Raw genomic sequence first — 19091 nt, 5'->3', positions numbered from 1 at the left:
TAAAAGGAGGTAAGTTTCTGAACTCAGAAACAAAAATAATTGCAAGCCTCATTGATTCATTTTATACATCAGGTCTTTTCAGAAGATTGCATTTGGAAAAAAATGGTTCTACTACCTTTTAAAAAGTGTAAGACCTGGTGTTGGAATGCATGCTTATAATACCAGTAGGGGAGACTGAGGCAGGAGGATCTCGAGTTCAAGACCAGATAAGGCTACATAGCAAGACTCTGCCTACCAACTCTGTTCCCTTCAAAGAAGAAGTTAAGCCAGGCACAGTGGCTCATGCCTGCCATACCAGCTACGTGGAGAGGCGTGAATAAGAAGACCACTATCCAGGAATAAAACATGAGATTGGGTTCATTTTCAACATAGCATCTTGTATATCTCATTGTTACAATGGGGGTAGGAAGGCAGGAGTTGGGGAGGGAAGGGGTAGGAGGGTAAAAACAAAGGAGGAGGTAATAATGTTCCATAGGAAATGTACTCATTACCTTACTCATGTAACTGTAACACCTCTGTACACTATTTTTACAATAAAAAAAACATAAAAACCATGACTGATACAAAAAAAAAAAGCTAAAACAGAAAGTCTTGGGGAGATAGCTCAAGTGGTAGAGATCCTGCTTTCCTAGCAAGCATGAAGCCCTTAAGTCAAATCCCAGTAAAGCCTTGGAGGATTAGCTTATATTTAAGTACCTGGTGCTGGTGGCTCATACCTTTAATCTTAACTATTCAGGAGGCTGAGATCTGAGAAGTTCAAAGCCAGTTCTGATAGATAAATCTGAGAGACTCTTATCTCCAATTATCCATCAAAAAAATCTGTAAGGGGATATGTTCAAGGGGTAGAGCACCAACCTTCAGCAAAAAAAAGCCAAACAAGAGAAACAAAGGAGGAGGCTACAATGCTTGATATGAAATATACTCATTATCTTGCCCATGTAATTGTAACCCCTCTGTACAGTATTTTCACAATAAAAAAACTAAAAATTAAAAAAAAGAATCCTGAAAACAAAAGAAGAAAAAAAAAAGCCAAGCAAGAGTACAAAGCCCTGAGTTCAAGCCCTGGTACTAGCCCCAGATTTAAACACTAAGGAATAGTTGTTCCAGTGAAGACTATAGGACCCTATAGAGTATGATCCCTATATTCCAAATATTAAAGGTGTACTCTATTAGGTGTTCAATACACAAGGATTGATTAAATAGAGCAGAGATTCAACACCCCAGGGCAACATGAATTTATAGGCTTATGCCTATAATCCTACTCAGAAGACTGAGATCTGAGAATTGCAGTTGGAAGCCAGCTTGGGCAAGAAAGTCTATGAGACACGTATCCCCAATTAAACACCTGGAAACTGGAAGTGGAGCTGTGGCTCAAAATGGGAAAGCAAAAAAGCTCAGGGACAGCACGTAGGCTCTGAGTTCATGCCTCTTGGCCCACAATAAATAAATAAATACATAAATAAATAAATAAAGTCAAGGGGATGGGGATAGAGAAATGGAGAGAGGAAAGGTAGATAAATTCATTCATATTATCCAATGTACATATGTGGAAATGGAAGAAGGTAACTGAGGGTATTGGTGGGATAGATCTGGGATAGAAGAGGATGAGGACAATGGAAAAGATTGTTAATGTTAATCAAGACACATTATACTTATAACCTGATGTGTTGAATTAAAATCTCTTTGCACAACTACTTAAGAAGGTTTTTTTTATATCTGAAGTGCCAGTTTTACTGACCAAAGTAACCTCCAGCTCTTTAAGAAGTTTTTTTTTTTTTTAAAAAAAAACAAGAATGGAGCTTTAAACACACACACACACACACACACACACACACACACACACACACACACACACACACACACACACACACACACACTATTGTCATTTGCCTGAGATGGCTGGAGTTGGGTTTCTCTTGGAGGCAGGGAGAATCCTGTGCTGACCTCTAGATGTCCTTCAACCTGTAGAACATCCTCAGTCCAAACACCTGGTCTATGGCTTTGAACATTTCTATCAGGGAGGATAGCAAAGCTTCTCTGCGTGCTCACAGAAGCGACGGCTAGAAGCACTTTCATCCATTCACACGGGAAATGCAGAAAGTCTCTCAAAGAGCAGAGCAAGCCAGGGTGGGGACGTCGGGGCTAGATAAAGCCAAGGCTCCCTGGCAATGAGCAACTCCCCCTAGTCCCAAATCATTAAGCCATCAATGATTTTCTGTGGATCTGTAAGGGATCCGATTCTAATTGCAATCCCGTTGCTTCTATCTGTTTCTCACGGCTCTCTCCAGAAGACTGAGGGTGGAGAGTAGGGGAAATGGATGCCTCGAGACGTTGGCCATCTCGCTTGGAGCCCTACGCTTGAGTGAAGTGGTGTGTGGGGCTTCAAAGAGGTGTGGTGTGGATGGGTTCTCAGAAACAGCCATGGATGTGGGCTGTAGTAGCATCTCACTTTAACGACTGAGCAGCAGAGAGAAAGGAAGGAGGGAGGTTGGAAAGGAAGGAGGCCTATCTACCATCAGAGTTCAGAGGAAGATAAAAAACACATAAGCACACATGATCTGGTGAAGGCTGCTGGCTCGACCCAAGCCTGACCGCATCTGCTTGCTTTCAACGTCCTTCTTTACTCCACCCCACTGGCTGAAGTCACGAAACTGAGCTCAGTGTGTGAACGTCCCTGTCTTCAAGGACTTTGAGTCAGCTTCTTCACTGCACACAGATAACACAGATATAAGCTCCCGCTGCTGGCCTCGTCTCCTCCCATCCCTGCCAGGACAGACTTTGGTTCTCCAAATTCTCCAGGGTGACCCCAAAAAGCAAAACCAGGCTTAAAAAAATAAGAACCAAACCCAGTACACACCAGACACCTGCTCTCCCTAGGAGGCTGCACCTTTAAATCGTCTCTGCAATGGCTGGCTCAGAGGCAGAAATATTTGGCAGCCCTGAAATTAAAAGTGATAAATTTCCTCGCCCAGCTTTGATCGATAATAGAGGCCTCATCTGTTAATCAATAAGACAGTCTCTGCCTGTTTACTGTGCGTGTGTTGTTTGCTGCTGCCTTCAGTATGAGGTCAGGCTTGCATTCAAAGCAACTCGAGTGTGTACGGACCACATGGCTATTCCCAAAATGCATTACGGTGACATCATTCAGCCCCTAATACATTCATAAAGCATCAATGGAGGAGGTGGGAAAAGCAGGCCTGGGTGTGTGAGGACCTAGTAGCAGAATTTACACCCACAATCCCCGCCCCATCCCAAAGCAGGGGGAACCTCAAGGACACAGAGGTGGTCATGGTCACCTCATCCTACATATGGGGGCTGTGTTGTGGATGCCCTGAGAAGTATATTTTATGAATCGCAGTAAGTAAGCAAAAGGGATCAAATCTCTGCCCTCATGGAGTTTAGATTCAAAAGAGGGAGCCACCTCTGGGAGTGGTAGCTTATGCCTGTAATCCCGGCTACTTGGGAGAATGGTGGAAATAGAGGATTAAAGTTCACAGCCAGCCTGGGCATACAAGTTCTTGAGATTTCATCTCAATCAATGGCTGGGTGCTATGCTGCCTGCCTGTCATCTTATGGACAGGGGGAACACAAGGGCCAGACACAGGGGTGGAAGTGTACCCATCTTCCCCAGCAACATGGAAGCACAAAGCTGACTAGCCCAAGCTGACCAGGGCACAAAAGCCAAGACCCTACCTTAAAAATAACCAACCGAAGGGGCTAGAGGTGTGGCTCAAGTGGTAGAATACCTTCCTTGAAAATGTGAGGTCCTGAGTTCAATCCCTAGTACTGCCAAATAAAAAGAGAGGAAAGCAGATTTCTTTTTTTTTAAGTAGGCCAATATAAAACATGCAATGGTATAAAGGAATAAGAGAGTACCAGAAGCTGTAATTTTGGATGTGGCAGTCTAGGACGTGGGCTGGAATGAGCTGGTAATTGTGAGAAGAACTGGAAGAGAGGAGGCAGTAAAGAAGCAACACTGCTATCTGGAAACATCCATAGTAGGCAAAGAAAGAACCCGAGGCCAGCTGGATGGGCTAGGCTTGGTGAGGGAAGACGGGGGTGAGAGAAAGATGGCAGAGAGAGAAGAGCAGGAGGGTAACAAGAGAGCAATCTCTATACCACACTTCAGGTCAATCAGACATCAAGTGCATCAAAGAAGAGAAACTCAGGATCTGGAGTTGGGAGCGCTGGTTCCCAGCTTGCCTTGAGCCACTCACCAAAGTCATCTCCTGTCTGTGAAGGAATCTTTACAATAGACGAGCATGTCTGCCTACTTCACTGACACTATGGGAAAGCTGGGGGAGATGGTGAATAGTTAGGATCACTAAAGTGCCTGTCATTCATAGAGGTGCTCTGCTGCAGTTATAAGAAACCGTGGAAGCTACTTCTACCCCAGGAGGCGATGGGGTGTGGTTAAGGACTCAGGATCTGGGTCGGACAGAGCAGAGTTCAAATCCCAGCAGAGCTCAGTCACTGGCTGTGACCTCCAGCATGTCCTAACTTTAGTGAGCACATGGCCTCTTCTGTAGAAGGGGAACAGTAGGAGTAGTCGGCTCCCCAGAGAGCTGGGACAAGGTAAGTAAAGGGCTGGGCTCCGTGTCTGTGGGTAGAGACACAGAAGCAGTAAATAGCAGTCACCATCATCACCACTCATTACCGCTTTAAAGAAGAACTCCCTCCGTGCAATTAAAGTATGATTGATTTTACTGAAATTCAATGCACAGTTATGTAGGGGCCATCTATCTTATACAAAGTAAGTCTCAAGTCTCCACCACACACTCGCACAGCTCCCAAGTCCCTCTGATTTAGAGGTGAGAGATGGTTTTGTTGAAAGAACCACAGAACTCTTGTCATAGGGCCAGTATGTCAGTTCCAGTAGCTATTCACTCACTCAGCTCATCAATCTACCGGGACAAGCCCCAGGAGCCCCATTCAGTGTGGCTGTGTTTCCAGACTCTGCTGCCTTCCCCAGTGGACAGACTGGATGCTCCGTGAGAGCAGGCTGGTATCTGTTGTGGGATCTCCTGAATCCCCACGGCTCTGCGCCGTGCCTGGCACACAGCTTGTACGTACCTGATGCTTGGGTCAAGAACCTCTCATGCAGGTTCCTGCTTCCAAAACTAGCCTGGAAAAGGGGCCATGACCAGGTAGGGCATTGCCAGGCTGTCCCCTAGGGGGTGGCAGAGTCCTTATTCCACATATTCTGGGTTCTTTAAGGTGCTTTTTTTTTTGAAACTCAAGGGCATGTCTCTGACCAGAACTCAGGAAGTTGAAGGGAGAAAAATGGGAAGGCTGCAAAGTGAAGCTGACTAGTACTTGCCCCCACCAGTGAGGCTCTGCTCCCAGACAGACCGCCAGAAGACTAAAATGGGCCCTTGACAGACGCCAGTGAACTTCTGTGAGACATCTCCTCCCTCAATCCAGCTTATTCACCTGGGAGTCACAAAACACAGTCAGCCAGACAGACAAACATCCTTGCCCCTGCCAGACTTCCAGGGACCCTGCAGACCATAGCTCAAAGATGCTTTCAATACTACATTTTTTTTTTTTTTTGGTCAGTCGTGGGGCTTGAACTCTTGGCCTAGGCACTGTCCCTCAGCTCTCCAGCTCAAGGCAAGTGTTCTACCACTTGAGCCATAGCACCACTTCTGGTTTTCTGGTGGTTTATTGGAGATAAGAGTCTCACGACTTCCCTGCTCAGGCTGGCTTTGAACCATGATCCTCAGATCTCTGCCTCCTGAGTAGCTAGAATTACAGGCGTGAGCCACCAGCACCTGGCTCCAGATTCACTCTTATCTCACTAAGGGGGTGGGGAGGGGTGGCCACCTCCTTAGAAGGTTAGACAGAGTTTAAGGGACAGAGGCATCCACAGAGCAGGTCCAGGTTTGGTGAGGAGAGGATTCAAGACATTACAGCCTGACTGAGGCCTGGGCTGGTTGGAAGCCTCCAGATGTGGGAGTAAAGATCACCCCAACTCTCAGGAATCAACTGAGGGGACCAGCCAAGAATGCACTTACAAAAACATAAGGCATTATCTGAGTGCCAGGAGTCCAATGAAAACAAGAGCTGGAATCGAGTAGAAGCCAGGACAAGCTTCCTACCAGCTGGCCCCCTCCTCTAGCTTTTCCCCCTTGGCCAAGTACTGAGAGCCCCCTCCCACTTGTCTTCCTAATCAGAATCGGGGCTGGAAATCCAGAGCATCAAGAAAGAAATAAAAGAAGCCGAAGGCCATCAGATGCAGAGTGGTGTCTCTCTGAAGGATAGAAAGCAGAGCCAATGAGAAAAGAAAACAATTACAACAACCCTCCCTCTCCAAAACCTGCCCTACCCCCAAGCTAATAATAATTAACAACAACAACCCAAAAAAAAAGGGACCACTGAAAAAACACCTAGCTCCTGCCAGCCTGCCAGCATCTCATGTTAGTGGTGCGTCCTTTTTTTTTTTTTTAATTCCTTGAGATTTTAAAATAAACATCTTGAATGTTCTGATGAGATATGCATGGCTGCTTACATAAGGAAGTACAGGGTGTACCAAAACAGCAGACCCAAAAAAAGCATAAGCTGTGAGAACAATGAGTACAGACGCAGGGCATTTTACAACAGGCCATGGTGTACAGTTTTATTTACAGTACCTCTTATCAGACAGAGAACAGCACACTGCCTGCCAATTCCAAAGGCCAGCACTGCGTGTTCCTTCCCTCAAGGAGATGTGTACTCCCGGGGAGGAGCTGCTGGCAGACACACACTCGCTTGCTCTCTCTAGCTCTTGCTCTCTTTCTCCCTTATCAACAAAAGGAAAAGGCTGGTTCAGGACCAGAATTTCTGTCGGACACAGATTTGGGGGAAGGGGGGAGAAGGAAAGAGGAGCCGGTAAACAGGTGCTACGGAATGGAAACCATGGCTGACACTGCCTCACTGTGGGATGGGGGGGTGCGGGGGAGGTAGTTGAAGAATCTGTGATACAGAGCCCCAAATCAAAGGAAGGGTGGCGAGAACCCCAGAGATGGGGCCACCTGGCTAAGGATGGCTCATTTCCTGATCTCTGGAATTCAGCTTGTTACTTCTGCTGAATTCACTGCTGCTGAGTTCAAGGCCTAGGGTTCTCGTATAATAGAGGGAGAAATTCCTGTTACAAGAATAGAGACTATGCCCTCTGCTCTTTTCCACACTCTGGCTCCCATGTCCACCCCCATGGGTTCCTGGGCTGCCTTCATTTCCTACCCTCCTCTCTGAGTCCTTCTGCCCACGAAGAACCACCTCACCTCCTGGGCCAGCAAGATAACTCCACTGGCCATCACAAAGAGCCTAGACAGGGAGCAGCAGTGCTAGGCTCTGGGTCTGGTTCTTCTGGAGAGTTCATCCTATAGAGATATCTACATCCCGCCTTTGCTTGACCTCGGTGTTAGCATCTGTAGAATGGAGAGCAAAGGTCCAGCCCCTCCCTGCTACCTAGTGGTACTAGAGAGAAGAAGGAGCTCAAAGACATGAAAGTGACAGCGGCTTTGAAAGTGATCAGGACTGACTTCCAACCAGACACTAAGTGGGCATGTCATATTCTTGGCTCAAGGCTTGATTCTCCTTCTTCAGCATTCTCCTTATGACCTCCAAGGAAGCAAGATGCACTATCGTGGGAAACTATCAATCATATGCACTGCACATAGAAACATGAACTCTCACATTGATGAATGACGGTGGCACACTACAAAGTCAAGGTTTGTCTGACCTTCGTTTAACCAGAAAGTCCTTTTATTCCACTTTTTTCTGAACCCCCTGCTTAGCAAAGGCTTTTAAGAGCGGATTCTCACTCTTCATTCTGAGGCTCTCTTCTGTCCATGCTCTTTCTGCATGTGCCTCTAAGTGCCTCCCCTTAATAACTAGACCCATATGCCTAGAACAGCAAGAAAACTCAATGAAGATGTCAATTTCAGGCTTGGGAATCCATCCATTCATCCTAAACGGTGGAGCTGTCAGTTCATTTTGAATTCACACACCCACACTTCCCCACACTCAAGTGTCTTCAAATCAAAACGTCCTTTGTGACTTTACTCTTGTGTGTGTGTGTGTGTGTGTGTGTGTGTGTGTGTGTGTGTGTGTGTGTGTGTGTGTGTGTGTGTGTACGTACGTGCCATAACTAGGTCTTGAACTTAGGGACTGGGAGCTGGTCCCTTGGCTTTTTTGCTCAAGGCTAGTGCTCTACCACTTCAGAGACACTTCCACTTTCAAAGGGTTTTAGGTGGTTAACAGGAGAAACAAGTTTCATGGACTTCCCCTGCCCAAGCTGGCTTTGAGCCATGATCCTCAGACCTCAGCCTCCTTGAGTCCTAAGATTATAGGTGTGAGCCAAGGGTGCCCAACTTCCTCTTTAAAAATTTTTAAAATTACCTTTAAGTAGTTGTACAGAGGGGTCCCAACTGAACGTGTCAATTTATGATGACGCTATTCTTGATGACTCCACCATCTGACATGCCATCACCACAGCCTAACGATCCCATCTCAGACCTGGCGCCCTGGGGACTGCCACCCTCCCTGCTCCTCCTCTCTGGGCTTCTCCATGGCACCACGAGGCTGCCAGTCTCTCTGGGCCTGCTGTGGCTTTCAGAAAACAGAGCATGTCTATTTTTAGCCCTTCTCAGCCTAATAATACTTCCCAACACCCATTCAGCTTAATCACTTTATTGAGGACAAGAAGCAAGCTCCAGGCCGGGTGCTTCTGATGTTAGGAAGTAGTAAAATGTTCAAACTGGTTAAAAAATGACACTCATTGGCTCGCCTTTGGTGTTTGTGAAACCCTAATTGTGGCTCAGGCCGTGGATCTAAAGAACCTCGCAGGTTTCAGAGTCTGGCTCTCTTACCCCCTGCACCATAATTGAGGTGTTGCATTACAGCTACAACACTGACATTTGCAGGCTCAAAAATCTAGAAGCCTGGAGGCGCTACACTGTTCAAAACAGAAATATTGCCTGTCACAATCAATGCCCACCTCCTCAGCCAGTGGGGAGATCCAACTAGCCCTCGCTGATAGACCCTATACCCAGATGGGGTAACTGTCCAGTGTGAAGCCCTTTGTGTTATTAAAGAACTTCAGCTAACTAAACTGACATCAGGGTTGCTGCTTGACAGCAGAGTGGTTTGTTTGCGGTACTTAGGGGACCTGTGAATTTGGTGAGGGTAGAAAATAAGACTGTTGATAGCACTGTTGCATGCACCTTGGAGCCCATGACTTCCAAAAACTTCAGGGTATGTTACCTGCATGTCTGTAATCTATTCCGCAGGAATGGTGGGCTAGAAGAGTGGGCAGTTTGGAAAGCGATGGACACAGCTTTGCGCACCTGAAGCTAAGACCAGGGGCTTTGGGATCGCGCATTCTTGGGATCACGCCTCTTACTTGCTGAGGCGATCACAGGCAGGTAAGCATAGTTTCCTGATTTCTGAAATGCATGTCATAGCAGTGCCAACGTTAACCAGGTCCTGTGAGGCTCCAAAGAGACAACGGGACAGATCACCTGGCACCTGCAGGCCCAAAGTTAATGAAGCCGCCATTGGCATTGTCATCATTGGTCTCCTTTCTTAGATTCAGGACACTCCCCCCTAAAAGAATTGGGGTACAAGAACAGTTACCCACAGCCACTTGTGGGCAGTCATGGGGCCTCCTTGCTCAGCTGACTCAACATGGTCAGAGGGAGCTATGCAGAGCTGGAAAAGATCCCATCTGTGACCCTGAACTGAAAACTCATCTGGGATGGGACTCTTCCACCACATTCCTGGACCACTTCCCCTGCATACCTCTGTCCCCTCCCTTTCCTTCTTAGGCCAAGTGCTTGAAACACCTTCATAAGCTTCCTGCTCTTTAGAAGGCAGAAGCGGAATGCCTCATTAACTTTCTCAGCTAATTTTACAATTTAACCAAACACCACGTTCCTGCCTCGATTTCAGCCAGCCTCTGACTGTGACAAACTTGATAAGTGAGATGAACTAAACACTGAGTCCACGCCAGAGACGGAAGGGAAAGAAAAGGCCTGAAAACCATACTGGGAACTAGAGAACAAAATTAAAGGTTCACTTGAAGGGGGAAAAAAAATAACGCTCCATAGGCCCCTACCCACCCCCCACCCTCAGCAGAATTCGGGGCTGTGCAGGGCTGAGGAGTGGGGAGAAGAAAGCCAGGGCAGCCACACAGTGTCAGGAAGATGGAGTGCTCTGGTGACAATGACTCTTCCTGTCACCTGGGGGAAAAGAGTTTTAATGGGAAGCGTGGTTACAGGCTGTCCTCTGGAGGCATGATTCAATCCTGATGGGCAGCAGGCCAGAGGTGAGGCAGGGCCACCCAGAGGACATGTTCAAGTTGGCCGTGTCCCAGGCCCTCTTCCAAAGAGTATTGCAAGGCCCTTCCTAGTCCGCTGAGCCCAGGCTCTGTGGGTAGCACTTGCAGCCTCTAACTTCTGATTAAATTCTGGGTAAAGGCAGCCTAACAAGAAGCTGGCAGATCTAAGGCAGAGTCTCCATCAAGAATCTTATAGGATAGAGCCAGGTGCTGGTGGCTCACATCTATAATCCTAGCTATTCAGGAGACTAAGATCTGAGAATCACACTTTGAAGCCAGCCTGGGCAGGGGAAGTCTATGACACTCTTATCTCTAATTAACCAGCACAATCTGGAACTGGAACTATTGTTCAAATGGTAAAACACTAACCTTGACCAAAAAAAAAAAAAAAGCGCTAAGGGACAGTGCCCAGGCCCCGAGTTCAAGCCTCAGTACTGGCACACATATCCAAAAGGAACCCTACAGGAGAGAAAAGACCTGGGGATTGTCATATAACAGAAAATATGACAGGTACACATCTTGCCTACTCCGGATGGACAGACCCCAGAGAGACAGAGTATGATTCCACTCTCTGAATACCAACCTCAGCTCTGCCTCAGTACATTCAGAAGCTACTGCTTTGTGCATCATCTTGCCCCCAGGTCAGCCCCAAAGCTTCTACCTGTTCCTGTCTGCCCTTGATTCCAGAATGAGTGACTCCCAGAACTGTCCCCTCCCCTCTCCTCAGCAGGGCTCTCCCATAGGTCCTGGGTTGTTCCTATTCGATGATCTGGGCTGTTCAGGCAGTAATCCCCACAAGGATAGCAGCCTGCCCCCCTCTGTCCCCCCCAAAACAGTCTGATCTCCCAGTCTTTGTCTCTTGGGCTCATTTCAGAAAGGCAACTGAGGAAGATTCTTGCAAATCAAAAGTTTCAGGGTGTTCTCTGCTTACCTGGAGTTACCTTGTTACTGAAATGACTATGGCCTTGCATAATTACTCCAATGAAATGCAGCCACCAGTGAGCTCCCGGTGCTCAATTACCTTATAATAGTCAGCAAGAGAGCTGCGAGGTTTAATCCATCTACCCCAGAAGGCTTTTTATCCCAACTACCTAATGAAAAGTTTAGAACTTGATGTTTTTTTTTTTCCTTTTTGCTTCTTTTTCTTTTGGATTGAAAGAATTCCAATCCAAATGGGCCCTGGCTGGGGAGAAGGACAAGGGAGAGCGCTAACTACTGGGGAAAAGTCTAGAAGAGGTTGTCTGTATCTGGCTGAATTGTGAAGGGAGGAAACTCTACAGAAGGCCTGGGCCCTGCCTCCTGCTGCCTTCCACCTGGGGGGGAGCCAGCCCCGCCCTCATTAGACCAACGCATATACCTGGATGTCCCTGATGGCCCAAGGAGGTGGGGTCCCCCGTGCCTACTCTAGGGCAATCTGCATGACTGCTCAAGTCCCCCTCAACCAACTCACCTAGGGGTAGGCCCATGCATGGTTGTAGTGAGTCCTGAGGGCTCTGGGGAGCTCTGCACATTCATATAATATTTTGGGGTTCCTATCAAGTCCTGGGTGAGAGTTTTGTGCTCTAGGCCTGTGCTCCTCACGAAGCTTCTCCACGCACGTGCCTGTGTGCGGCAACCTCAGGATGGAAGGACCCCCAGGAGATGACAGTGGGATGGTTCTCAGCCTGAGAGTAATATTCTCAGGTACCTGAGGACCCTTAGGTGTAAGACCCTGGGCTCTAAGCCTGGGAAGATGACTGTGTGGGCAGAGAAAGAGGAGGAGGCAGAGAAGCATCTTTTCCTGGCTGGTTCTAAATCGCAGAAGAAAAGTGGGTCCACTTCTACCAGGAGCTCTGTCTGGATAGTCCAAGAAAGCTCCATCCAATCTCTTTTGCCCAGGTTTTTGGGGGATCCTCCCTGCTCTCAACTTATGTACAACCCATCGGTTCCCTTGCCAGAAACCCAGGACATCATTCCACCTGCCCACCAGCAATAGCTCTAGTTCTCATTTGCTGCATTAACCTTGGTGTGCTACTGACCTTCAGTTCAGTTGCTAACTGGTTAATTTAATTGAACCTCCCCCCGCCCCCCCCAAAATGCCCTATCTGTGACCCACAATAGTCAGAGGTTTCTCTGCTATGCAACCTACATGATCTAGCTCCCACTAGGCTGATGTTCACTCCCCTGAGAAGGTTCCAGAATCCCCAGTGTGTTCCTGGAGAAAATGAGGTTTGTCGGAGAGCAGATGTAGCCTCTCCTCTTTCAATCTTCCTGATAGGCCATACTCTGAGATGCTGGAAGTCTAAGGTACCACAGACTCCCAGCTCCCACATTTCTGGGCTGCACACAGGTTAGCTGCCTCTTTCACTCCCAACCCTAGGAGACAGGGATAGAACGTCCAACTAGGTAACCGTGCCAGACAGACCACAGGCAACTCTCTCTTCTTGCCTCTCCTCTCTATGGGGTGTTTGGGAGGGGAATTAGGGGGACGTGACACAACCAAGCTCTCCCTAGGGGTAGAAACCACATATTAACACACAGACCTTCCTGAAGTGCTCCCAGAAGTGCTCCTGAAGTGGTTCCGGAGCACTGGAGGGCCTCTGGGCCCTATAAGACAACATGGGGAAGTAATGGCCATATCTCACCAACGCTGAACACAAACTGTTGCAGCTGATGAGGGAGAGGCTAGTCCAGCCCTCTTGCTGGTGACTGGCCCAGGTGCAGGACTCTGAGGCAGTAATCCATTGATGTACCACCTCCAGAGCCTTTCTGGTCTTAGCTCTCTACTCTCTGAGATATTGGTTAGTTCTACAAAGTGAAGAGCAGAGATTCAGGCACTCAAAAGAATACTAGCCAGGGCCAGGTACAGCACTTTTGCATACCTGAAAAGCAGTCAGGGAAAGATCTGGATCTGAGACCAGCTCTGCCTGGTCTCCAGGCTGTCTGACTCTTAAAGGCTTCACATTCTCATCTGCAAAATGGAATCAGCAAGTCTACTTCCAAGGCTCATGTCAGCATGAGTTTGGACATGCAGAACGCAGCAGGTAGTCAGCAAATGTGTTTTCTCTTCTTCCTCAGCCCCACTTATCCATCCTGAGCAATTCATGTATTCAACAGATGTTTACCTAGAGCCTGCTATGCGTTAGGCTGAGGGGATGGTGCAAGAGAACATGCTAGACACAAGGTCCCTGCTTCCCTTCCAGTCTCCTCATCCAGACTGCAGACTGCCAGGGCTACAGGAAGAAAGAGAACACCTCAGGTCTACTCCTGACTACCTGTCATTCATCCATTCATCTATTCAAAATACCCAAATAACTAAGTTATAACCAACATACAGATCACAACACGAGATACTATGGAGACAAGGGAAATAAATATGTCACGCATTCTCAAGAAGCTTAGAGTCTAGTAGATGAAACAGGACAAAGAGCTATTTAACAAAGAAGGTGACAGGTGCCATAGGAGAGAATAGATAAGTGGCTAATAGCTATCCAATGGGGGTGGCCTCCTGTCCCAATCAGATAGACGCATCCTGTAGCTGAGTTGCTGGCTTTCAAGAGAGAGGAGAGATGGGTCCCCCCCTCCTGGTCTGACACTGTTCCTGACATGAGACATAGGTAGGATCTATTTAAAACAATCAGAGGCAGGGAAGATCTTTGCGTGGCAATTCCCAAAACCCGTGCTTTATGGAGCACACTGGGTACCTGGACAGAATCAACACTGTCATAACCTTACCGACTTGTGACAATCATTCAGCCATTGCCAGGATAGTAGATGGATCTTACCATTCAAAGGGAAGGTCTGTACTATGACTTGGGAAGGAGGGGCTGTGGGGAGAGGAGGGGATTGAGGAAAAAAGGGAACCGCCCCACAAATATGGATCAAGGCTAGGGGAGAAAACACTCAGCAAAGGAAATTTATGTATTGTAGTTGCTTTACTACCTAATTAATTCAGTAATTTCAAAAAACAATTTTATTTATGTTCCATTTACCCACCATCAAAAGTGGGGGGGGACCCTACTAATGCTAAAATAATACCTCAAGGCATCTATTTTTAATTAGTTAAAAAAAGGGGGGGGGGGAATAAGGGGAAAAGCTTTTTTAAGAAAGAAAAAGTAGCCTCAGTTTCTATATGACCACTTCCAAGAAGACCACCAACACTAAGAGAGAACCAGAGAGAGAGAGAGAGAGAGAGAGAGAGAGAGAAACACAGCCAAACCCTCTTTGAGAGCCTTCCTGGCTGCTGAAAACCGAGCTTGTCAAAAAAAACAAATCCATAATGGCCTGAGGCTCCTCTCCAATCTATTTTCTGCTCAGCTGGTTTTAAATGAAGTTATTATGAGTCATTAAAACACCCGCAAGCCAGTGGAAGTCAGCCAATTACAATTTTAAATTTAGCCTGTTCTCTGCCCCAATCTCTTGTTTTCTTCCTTTGCCCACAGAAGGCGGCTGCTGTTATTTTTTTTCCCTCCCTTCCTTTACCCAAAGTGGAAGAGACAGTTATGAAAATGCATAGTATCGCACAGAACACAGAATCATTCATAGGAAACGCAAATTATTAAATAAAAAAAAAGCAAACTTCTGCTTCCTCCAAGTCAAGCTGAGCCTCCCCTCAGCATGCTGGATTCCTGGGAAACGCTGGTCTAGGCCCCGCCGGTCAGGGGGCTTATTTGGATATGTTCTTTCATTGGAATCTTGTTGAGGAAGATTCCCAATTCATCACACACAATCAACATGGTCCTGGCTGAATCCACGGATGAGGAAGCCCACTAACAACCTCTGAAAACTGACAACGAACAATGACGTTGAGACTTAAAGGTAAAGTCACCTTTGCCATCAGGCAGGAATGTTGGTGGAAGTCACTAGATATGGCCAGCTCATTTTGTGTTTAAATCTTCAAGGTAATGGACTGTGTGGGACCATTACTGCAGAAGAACAATTTTGAGTATTTCATGTAAATGCTTCTTGATCTGCTCCCCCCGCCCCACACACACTTCTGATGATGATTCTGGACCCTGCCCTTCATTGCTAGGAAGTACACCTTCTCCACCAAATGTCCAATCCTACTCCCTACTCTGTAACAAATGAGTCTTTAAACTCCACAGAAAAGATCTCAACCTCTGGAGATACTTCCCATTACTACTATCCCCACCTGCAGGTAGAAATCATGCCCATGAGAGAACCAGACCTCTGCTCAAACTAGACTCTAGATGACTCTATGGCCCCAGAAGAGCAGGGAATCCAAAGCCACAGACCCAGGAAGAAAGAATGCTGGGGAGTGGGAAGGGCATGGATACCATTCCATGGTCAATCACTAAAAGTCAATATAGAAGCCAGGATGTTACCAGGTTTGTCAATGTGGGTGAAATGCAACTCAGGGTATTACTGACCCCAACCAGCCATGCTGAGAAGAGCACAGAATACCAAGAAGTTTCCAGAACCCTGTGACCAATGGTAATTTATCAAAAGCAAGAGGAAGACTTGGCCTAAACCTTGTAGAAAATAAACCTAAGGCCTAGAAAATGCAGCTGCCCCATGTTCTGAGGGTTCCTGGAGTTGAGAAGATGCCACCATCTTATCCTCTGCTTGAATCTCCTTACTTAGTTGGGTCTCTCTGTGGGGTCCTCAATCATAAACTACTTGCAGTGGCTTATGGAGGTCCTATCCGCTTAGGCTAATCAGGCTGAAGCTTCAGGCCTCGTGGCCTCTTTTCCTGGAGGGGTGGTAAAGACTTCCCAGTCTTCATTCACAGTCAAAATGTTTTCCCAAGGGAAGGCAACCAAAACTGTGTAAGCCTTGGGCCCCAACAAACCGAGAGCTCCATGGTAGTACAAACACTTCAGTTACAGACATATATTTATTCAACAAATAGTTATGCCAATCCTTCGATGTGCCAGGCGCTTTGCCAGGCCATGGGTACAGACAGGAGAGAGAACAAATGGCAAGGTGTCAGGTGAGCTCTGTGCTAGGTGTGCAGCCCAGAATGACTCCAGCAAGCACAGAGAGCGCAGGATAGGATTCTAAGGAGAAATATACATTCCTCAAGGGCTTTACAAAGCCTAATCTTATTCATCTGTTACCCATCCTCAGATCAACTTCAAAAAAAAAAAAAAATCAAGGGTCCTAGAAAATGTAGGGAAACCATTTTCTGGGCCCTGCAAGGCAAAGGACAGAAAGTTCCATATGCTGGGCACATTCTCTGGTCATTTGCTCAAGAGTCCTGACAAGGCCTCTGGGCTTTGAGTGGCAATTTATTCCCCACTCCAACTGCAACTCCACCTCCAAGATAAGGAACTTTGAAGGGGGAAGGAGAAAGGGGATGAAGAAGAGACAGAGATGGACCAAGAGCCAGCCAGCCAAACAGCCAGATGAGAGATCAACGGAGACAGATAGATGAAGACACAGGAAAGAAGACAGGAAATACAAAGGAGTGTCGTGCAAAGGCTGAGCCTGACACAGACACAAGGACAGTGACAGAGAGATGAAAGGAGATCTAGAGGAAGATTCAAGGAGAGAGAGAAAAAAAGCAAACCTAAAAAAAAAAATGCCTGCCATGATGGAGAGCTCTGGGAGGAACAGACACGGGGCTGGGATAGATGGGTTGAGACAGGGCTCCATCTACCTAGCCTGCACAGAGGGGCAAGGGAAGAGGGATGAAGGAGAACACAGCAATAGAAGCCCACCCAAGAACCCTGCCATCAAGGTGCATGTCTGGAAAGCCTCAGGCAAGAAGAAGCTGAACAGAAGCAAGATGGCATTGCCTTTGGGTCCAACCCATGCAAAACTGTGTAGCCTCACTGGTCTTTGGACAAAACCAAGGGCCAGCAAGGCAGCCCAGAAGGAGCAAGGAGGAAAAGAGTGACAGATGTCCCTGCATCCACCCCTCTAGGGCACCATTCATTTCTCATAGGGACGTCAGCACCTAGCTGTGTAACATCATGTGGCAATATAAAAGGGGGTGTGTGTAGGAGAAACCACCCTATTTGGGGATGGAAAAGAAAATCACTGAGAGACAGAGCGAGGGGTGGGGGGGGAGAGAGAAAGGTTATTACATAATTTCCACTTTCTTTCCTCCACCCTAAAAGTAATGTTCTATCTCACAGCCTCCTCTGGGGGGGGGGGAGGGGGGAGGATGACAAAATCCAATCCAGAATTCGACAGCCTGTGTTCTGTTCAGAGAGCACACAGTGTACTGTACAGCCCATAAAACTCCAAACAGCCTCCAGACACTGCTGCAATCGTCCTCCATCAAAACACTTTGTCTTGCATACAAAAATAAGATACAGCACTGAACAGAATACAAAATCAGCCCATTACAGTACAGAGAGACTGCTACTTAGCAACGAGGGGGCTCTAAAGCCTCGATGCTCTACAGGAAGCAAAATCTGTCGAGCCTGTTGGGCAAATGATAAACATTAGCAGTATTAAAAAAAAAACACAAAAGCCATGTAAATGGATAGACATAATGTGCAAACGAATTTATAGAATAAATTGGGAGGGGGTGGGTTGGGGGGGAGGGCTCATAGGGAGAGGCTGGGTGGGATCCAGAGGGGTAGATAGAATGATCTGCTCCAACCCCTGCTTCAACACCATATGGAAACAGAGACATGTGTACTGAGGGAGGAGGGTGTACGTGAACCCCGCTCTTCGCACAGGCTGTAGGTGAAGGGAGCAAAAAACACTGTTTATACAATGACCTGCAATGAACTTTCCAAACTTTTTCAGGGCAGCTGGTCTGCCGTGAAGTCTTGGGGGTGGTGGGGTGCAGCCTAATGTATACCCCGTGGCATTGATGAAGGGGATTTATTGGGTCTGGGGCGAGAAGCACACCCTGCACCCATCAAAGAACCCAACATTCATAAACAAAACCCCTACTTACATCCACCACCACCACCACCAAAAAAAAAAAAAAAAAAACCCATCTGGGCTGGAAAATCAGTCTATTTCATCAGGTAAAGGGTAAATATACTCTGGCTGTGATTCGGTGGCAGCGTTTCGGATCCAAAACAGGAGCTAAAAAGCAAAACCATATTCTTATGCCTCCGTTTAGGCTCTGAGGCAGAAAGTGAGGAGGGGCTGAGGGTGGAGAGGAGGGCAGCACGGGAGGGGGGAGAGGGAGAGGGGAAGAAGGGAAGGGGACAGGAGAGAAATGTATTTTTCATCAGCCAGTGTATAATTTATAAACAGCATTAAACAGTTTTTGTTTTCTTTCTCCTCTCTCCCGTGTAGGGGCTTGGACCGCAGTCAAGCCTGCATTAATTTCTGCTTTGGGTACAGCGTGTTCTTGGAGCCGCATCTGCAAGCGATCATAAACTCGCTGGAATGCTGGCAGAACATCCAGACCTGCCGGCAGGCCAGTGACGACACCACTCTGGGAAAAAGTTCGGGACGCAGGCCAAATTGAGAGGAGGGAGAGGGAGAGGGAGAAGTGTGTTCAAGAGAAAGCCAGGGAAAGTGGCTTCAGCCTTTCCTCTCTGCATCCCCAGGGACGTTGAGGACCAAAGGCAGAGCAGCTTGGTCTTGCAGCCCAACCCATTTGGGCTGAGCTGATCTGCTCTAGTTTCTCAACCCCCAAACAGGTGCTACCCACCTCTCAAGGCATGCGGAAGGAAAAGAGTTTCTTCCTGGGCGACTTCCAGTTTGGTTTTCCTCTAGTGGCAGACGGTTAGCAGGAAGAAAGCAAAGCTGGACCTCCACTGGAAAATCACAGCAAGTGAATGGACCAGCCAAGGGCTCTCCTGGACCTGAATAATCCCAAGCTATGCATCCCAAGAAGCCATCTTTGGGGTCC

The 19091-nt window shown here is 47.4% G+C and overlaps 1 protein-coding gene across 2 annotated transcripts in view; it reads right to left on the bottom strand.

The window, feature by feature from the left end:
* Zbtb16 (zinc finger and BTB domain containing 16) overlaps positions 1 to 19091 on the bottom strand; it is a 168824-nt gene that overhangs the window by 53028 nt on the left and 96705 nt on the right. The window lies entirely within an intron of this gene.

This window comes from Dipodomys spectabilis, unplaced genomic scaffold, assembly GCF_019054845.1.
Source record: "Dipodomys spectabilis isolate Male_0828 unplaced genomic scaffold, ASM1905484v1 ptg000076l, whole genome shotgun sequence".
Classification (NCBI taxonomy): domain Eukaryota; kingdom Metazoa; phylum Chordata; class Mammalia; order Rodentia; family Heteromyidae; genus Dipodomys; species Dipodomys spectabilis.
This window is presented reverse-complemented; position numbering and strand designations above follow the sequence as displayed.